The sequence below is a fragment of the Cyclopterus lumpus genome, chromosome 18, assembly GCF_009769545.1.
Source record: "Cyclopterus lumpus isolate fCycLum1 chromosome 18, fCycLum1.pri, whole genome shotgun sequence".
Taxonomy (NCBI): Eukaryota; Metazoa; Chordata; class Actinopteri; order Perciformes; family Cyclopteridae; genus Cyclopterus; species Cyclopterus lumpus.
In genome coordinates, this window is record NC_046983.1 from 14,109,916 (window position 1) to 14,116,805 (window position 6,890).

The window sequence follows — 6,890 nt, forward strand, 5'->3', positions numbered from 1 at the left end:
TCAAAAATCTTGATTATTTACAGCCACCATGTTCATCTGGTCAAGGAGGAAGGAGACACTTGTAGTCCGTTCAAATCTTTTCAACTTGAGCTTCGCTGAACATCTCTCTCAGGTGATGAGTTCTAATCTGTGACGAAAAAAACACAGAGAGACAATCACAGAGCTGCAAAGTAAGTAATGATGAGTCGTGAGTAGTTTTCTGATATATTAGACTGGTCAAATTCCACCAGCAGGGAAACTGCCCCAGGGCAATGTTTGAGGAGAGACGTTTTCATTGTAAACTCAGCGTGCCAACTCTATAAACACAAAAGGGGCCAACATGAAGATAAATAAAATGGCCGCAAAGCAGCTGTTCTGGGACCATGAGGTTCTGAGATTCTGAGGTTCTGGGCCAGTGCAGCCTGTATAATGTGTGTATGGAGAGACGGTTCTTTCTTTTTCTGTTCTGCTCTTTACAGCTTTTCTCATCACATTGGTGTAACGAATGGCAAGCTGTCACACTGTGTCCTCTCTTGTGTTTGAACAAGTATGAGTGCAAAACTCATTTGACAAATGCTGGAATGTTTCTAGCTTACAGTGACACTTTTGTTTATATGGATTGACTGACTCAAAATGTTATACAACACTGTGCATCATTTCAAAATGAGGAAAACCATGTGAATAATAAATAAGCGGTCCTTTTTTTTTACTTGTCAGAGCAACATGTAAAAATTAAACAATTAATTAACAATTAATCCAAGCTGTTCTGTGGGTGGAAATTAGACCAAAAGAACATTAACATGAGTCAGTCTTCTGCGTGCGTGTGTGGACGTCCCAGTGTGATAAAGATACTGGGACGGGGGGAAACTCCTCGAAGGGAGGGGAGCGCATTTGTTTTTGGTATTCAAGTAAAATCTGTGTACTTTCTGAGGGTTGTCCTTGCAATCTGCTATATTTTAGTTTACTTCTAATGGGTATATCGTGTAGCAGAAAATACATTTTGGGGCCCTACAAAGTTAGAGGAATTATGTGTGTTGTATTTTGCCACTTGTTTCATCACTTCACGTGGTTGCTCTGCACTTGGACTCTACTATGTTAGGTGACCAGCGGGGGGAACTGATGATTGAAACACACAGGTGCCTCTTCTCAAGTATTTTAAATCATGTGAATCAATGGCAAGAAATATCCCAATGGCAAGAAATATCCCATGTCAGTAAAAGCCAAACTTCTTGAATTGTCCTGAACCCTGAGTCCATCAGTGCTGGAGTGTCTAATACATGTTCAGCATCAGGATTTGACTCTTCAAGCAGTTTAACGATATTGATACTCAACCTACGTGTGTGTGATGAAATATCCAAATAATGCAAGGCCTATTAATCACTTTGAATAGAATATAATTTAATTTTGATCTATTCATTTATGCATTAAATCTTCTGGAGTACACTTGAATGTAAGATTCAGAAATACTTTATACTTACTTAATTATACTTCATACTAAAATACATTCATAGTTTGAAAAAACATAAATGTAGTCTACCTTATGATCCGAATGAGCTCAGTCGACCCCAATATAGATTCTGTATACATAATATAGATATACATTCTAAATATAGAGAAAACATGATCAGCCCATGATAGACATCTATGGAAACACTGAGGGAGTGCTGATCAGCTGATAAATCACTGATCTTTGTACCAACATACAGCACACTTCTCCTACACATCAACTTACCAACAAACTGGGTGTGGCTCAGAGATGTCCATGAGTATTTAAGCAAAGTGGATGTGAAAATGCATATCATTTGAATTGCCGTGGACAGATATTTCCTAAAAATCAATCAAATTCTCGAGAAGAAGAGTTGGGATAACTTTTAAATGTGTGTGTTCATGTATGAGACTACTTAACCCACACGGAGAGTGGGTCATCATTCTTGCATGTCATGGCAATTATTCATTGCCAGCAATTAAGGGCCAGTGTGTCGATCCTAGCAAATGGAGTTTGGAAAGTAAGGTATTATGGCTCCTTCAATATGCTTGGCTGTGTCTCTAATAAAGCCCATATCGTGGTATGAATTCACACATTGTTTTTGTTTTGCATCAAAGGAAATGTTTAGATATACTGTTATTCATCGTGTGAGGTCTCTCTGATGTACATTGGGTTTATCATGGTTTTGAATTTCCAAGAAAATTATTTTTATATTGGGATGGGGAGTGTTTTGGGTCTTTAGTTTGAGGTTCTTTTAACTTATCTATATAATGTTGGATAGTTTCATCGACAGCAATGCATCACATTCTATAAGATCATTATGTTTTCATCCTGTGAGATTCACATACTCTGAAAAGTAAACTGTTTAGAATTGGCGTTTAAAAGGGATTAAGCTGTCCATTCAAATCATATTCTTACAGTTTTTTTGTTGCCCTTGAACATCCTTGGGTGAGACACTCTGGACTCGTTTGTCTACATACCATAAAATACAAATTGAAAAAGAAATCGAATGTTTTCTTATACTCACTGGCTGCGATGGCCGAGTGGTTAAGGCGTTGGACTTGAAATCCAATGGGATCTTCCCGCGCAGGTTCGAACCCTGCTCGCAGCGATTTTTCTCACCATTTTGCTTGAACACGGTATTTACAGTTTTTCTAGTAGCTGTATTAATCCTGGAATTGAGTGAATACAAAACACAAGCGACACATAACCTCCCAGGGTGTACAAAAGGCACCGCTGGGATTCGAACCCAGGATCTCCTGTTTACTAGACAGGCGCTTTAACCAACTAAGCCACGGCGCCGCCTATTCCGCGTCTGCGTGCCAATAAGACATATATGTGCCCTAGATGTATACGTGGTGCTTTTGTTGTATTTTCGTTGTTATATATTCATGAGCGCGCACCCATTTCAGAGCCTCGGTTTGCTTATCAGTGGTGGTTGTGTAGTAACTATATGATACCACGGAGAGGCGCTGAGAAACCATAACATTAACATTTGAGTGCTTTGCAGAGTAATGCCATCAATATAACCCGATTGATGAGCAAAGCCTTGGCAACAGTATGTGTGACTGAAGTCAAACCTCCTAATGAAGACCATGATAACATCTTGAAAGTTTAGCTGGATTATGAGATTCATTCGTCGCACATACTTTTGTGACTTATGTGTCCATGTGTTCGTTCACATTCCCACTCCACCTATAGATGTTGTTTTCCTAATAATTTATTTTAATCAATTTTCTTTTTATCAAACACAGATTATTGTTACAGACAGCAAGCACTGCCTGTCGCTGCCAGGTCGTTTAAAAAAAAAAAAGTGTTATTAATCGCTGAGTTGCATAATATCAAAAATCCCACCCTTACACAATCCACAATAACTCCAGGAAAGTGAGATCAAACCGTCACTGACTACATTAAATCCTTATGAGTGGTCCAAATATTCTAAATTCGTGACATTCTTTATTAATAGAACACACATATTTTCTCCTGTGTGTAACTTTCATTATCCATGAGTTACTTCCTGTTACTAATCACCCCCAAACCACCAGGCCACTCATCTTCCTCCTCTCTAACCACATGGAATTTGGAACATTCCCTGTTTGGAACGCACACTGTCGAATAAGCCTCATAGTGTGAAATATACATCTGTATTTAAACTGCACATGTTGTTTAATATACACTGCTTGCTCTGTGATTGTTATCATCCATCAGCATGCAATAATATGATGTTCTGGCGGCTTCCGTCAGAAATCCCATTACACTCAGTAAAGCTGCTGTTGATGTCAAACTGAAAACCCACAAACCTTTATGTTTTATTTCATTTTATTTATCTAATTTCCTGTTTTTTTTGGCATTATAAAGTCCTGGACTCCGTAAGTGCAGAGTCGGGTCATACTTTATAATCGCATACCTCGGGTCAGAGTCTTTACTTAATAATACAAAAAATGTAAAAAAATTAAATAATGAAATGATACAATAATGAAATAATAAAATCAGAATAGTGAGAAAAAAAAAGAAAAAAAAAAAAATTCCAATGCTGCTCCCCCATCCCCCAGTAGACTACGGAGAAGTACAGAGCACTGGTCCAACAGACTGGTAGAACATCTCTAACATCTTGCTGCATACATCGAAGGATCCAAGTTTCCCCAAGAAAAAGAGTCGACTCCTCCCCTTCTTGTACACAGCGTTGATGTTGGCCTACCAGTTCAGTCTGTTGTCGATGGAGACACCCAGGAACTTGTACTCCTCCACCATGTCCACCTACTCCATCTCCATGTCCACATCCTCCTCCACCATGTCCACATCCTCTCCCAGAACTCTCAGCGGTTGTGGAGCCGTCATCTTCCTCCTGAACTCCACCACCATCTCTCTGGTCTTGACCACATTCAGAAGCAGGTGATTTCTACCGGCCCACTCCACAAAGTCATCCACTACTGCCCTGTACTCCACTTCCCGTCCATCCCTAATACACCCGACCACTGCAGAGTCATCAGAGAACTTCGGCAGATGTTGCATGACCCTGAGTTGTACTGGAAGTCAGTGGTGTACAGGGGGAACAGGAAGGGATGTGGGGCTCCAACATCACTGACCACCGTCCCAGACAGCACACGTCCCAGTTTGACTTACTGTGGTCTGCCTGTGAGTGTAGTCAGTGATCCAGGAGACAGTGGACGCGTTGACCCCCACCACCCGCAGCTTCTCACTATGTGTACATGGAAGAACCCTCCCTGCAGCTAGGTGATGCCACCAGGTCCAGTTCATCTGACGAAGAGGACTTCTTCCCTGCTCTACAGTCGTCTCAAGCACAAGACAGCACCAAACAACTGGATGGATACTTGGCCTGTTCAGCAGATCACATGAACTTGCTGAAATCCTTCCAAGCTGCATGCAAGCTGTCTGTGAAGCTGAATACACCTCTACCTGTGAGCGGCCTGTGAAAAACTATTTAGCATCGCAGGACTAATCTTCAGCCCAAGAAGAACAACTTCTTTTGAAGATGAACAGTTCATTTGTCAGTTTCAAGTAATGACTGGGTTGTTACTTTCGGTGCTGCTTGAGTATTGATCATGTTTTGATATTTTAATCATTATGTGGATGATCAGATCGAGTTGTGATGGTAGCAGTTGCCCAATTGCAGATTCAGCTTGAGCAAAACCTTTGCCTATTGTGTTCCTTTCTAAAAACACTGACCTGATGCATCAAGTTGCTGAACACAATATTATGCATTTTCCCTCTATATCCTCTAGTCGGAATGAGCATACTTATAAACGCACTGTTACAACTCCTTCATAGTGTCATATTGCTTTTCGGAGAATTATATAGTTATAAGTTCTTAGTAGATGCAAAAGTATACGTACGTACAATATATTATGTGAAACATTGTTGCTCCTGGATGGATCACAGCCAACCCAATTATTTTCAACATAACTCCTTGTCCTTGGTCATGGTGGCCACAGCACTTAAAAGAATAAACTTCATAATTCTCAAAATTCTGACCCTTTGCTTTTTTATTAACAGCATTTACTTTTACTTTTTTTTCAGAAAATTACTTTTGATACTTAAGTACAGTAAATATCAGATACTTTAAGACTTTTACTCAAGTAGTATTCTCATAAGTGACTTTCACTTTTACTGGAGTCATTTTCCAGTACGGTATCTTTACTTTTACTCAAGTATTGCTTTTAGGTACTTTATACACCACTGAGTATGTGTAATATGGAACTGGGACACAGCTCCACAGAAACACACGTGCGCACACACACATACACACACACACACACACACACACACACACACACACACGCACACAGCTGGATTTGATTTATGGTGCTTCACATACTTCTTTCCGCCCACATCTCTTCCTTCTCTTTTTCTGTCCGTGTGTTGCTCATATAGATTGTCAAGGGAGCAGGAAGTGGTTATAAGGTCAGTACGTTGGTCACAGAGGGATCCTCCTCAAGAAAAGCCCTGCACGGGAAAAAACAAGTACGATTTTAAAAATAGCTTGAGCTCCACACAGTTGTTCCATGTCAGACCTTTTGGGGAACAAGCATGCCCGGTTGCGTGACTGTGCTAACACATATCCCACAACCAGTAGCAGCCAAATCTGTTCCCCGTTTGTTCGGAGCCGCTCTCCGTTGCTCTTTTCTATTATTGTAGTAAAGCCCTACCTTTACTTTGTGCAGCGTTTTTGTCGAGCCAAACTGTGAATGGAGCCAGTGGAAGAATGTGCTCAGGGTCGAGCTTCAACATGCACTGACAAATCTGAAGGGGTTGAACCTTCAGCGGTGCGCAGGGGGAGCTGGGAAACCCATCGGGGGAAAGCTGACTGAGGGTGAAGGGGCATGTTTGTCATGGTCTTGTGAGGAGTGAGTCACTGCCTAGTGTGCAAGTCTGCGGCGTATTTGCTTTTAGTATTTGAAAAAACAAGGAAAGATGTAATTCAAAGTTAGGCTGTAGGGTACAGTTGGAATATTTAATAATATTGTCTTTGGTGCCTCCTAAAAAGTGTATTTTCCACATTGTTCCTCTATGCGACGACACAAAAGTAGTTTTTTCTCCTCTGCGATGGTAAATGAGATGGACCTGTAATTGTGTAGCGCTTTTATAGTCTTCCGACCACTAAAAGCAATTAGGAGCAATTATGGGGTGTAAGTGTATTGCTTATGGGGCTAGCAGAGCCATGGATCGAACCACCGATCCTCTGACGGCCACGCTCACCACTAAGCCACAGTTGCCCAAGACAATAATGGTGGAAAAATAATAATAATTAGCATCAAAATCACCGCTGCCAGGAGATTATGTGTGCGCGTGTGTGTGTGTGTGTGTAGCTCCGTTAGCTAACAGCTAACAGCTAACGGAGCTAACAGCTAACGGAAATACAAGAAGTTCAACGAAGTATTTCTTAAAACCTATTTATGCAGTGTCA

General features: G+C 40.8%; 2 non-coding genes across 2 annotated transcripts; one reads left to right on the forward strand and one right to left on the reverse strand.

Moving 5' to 3' along the window:
* Nucleotides 1-2,494: 2,494 nt before the first annotated feature.
* trnas-uga lies at nucleotides 2,495-2,576 on the forward strand. Its single transcript has one exon. It is a non-coding gene; the product is annotated as a tRNA-Ser (tRNA).
* Nucleotides 2,577-2,693: 117 nt separating this feature from the next.
* trnat-agu lies at nucleotides 2,694-2,767 on the reverse strand. The gene has a single exon. It is a non-coding gene; the product is annotated as a tRNA-Thr (tRNA).
* Nucleotides 2,768-6,890: the final 4,123 nt, after the last annotated feature.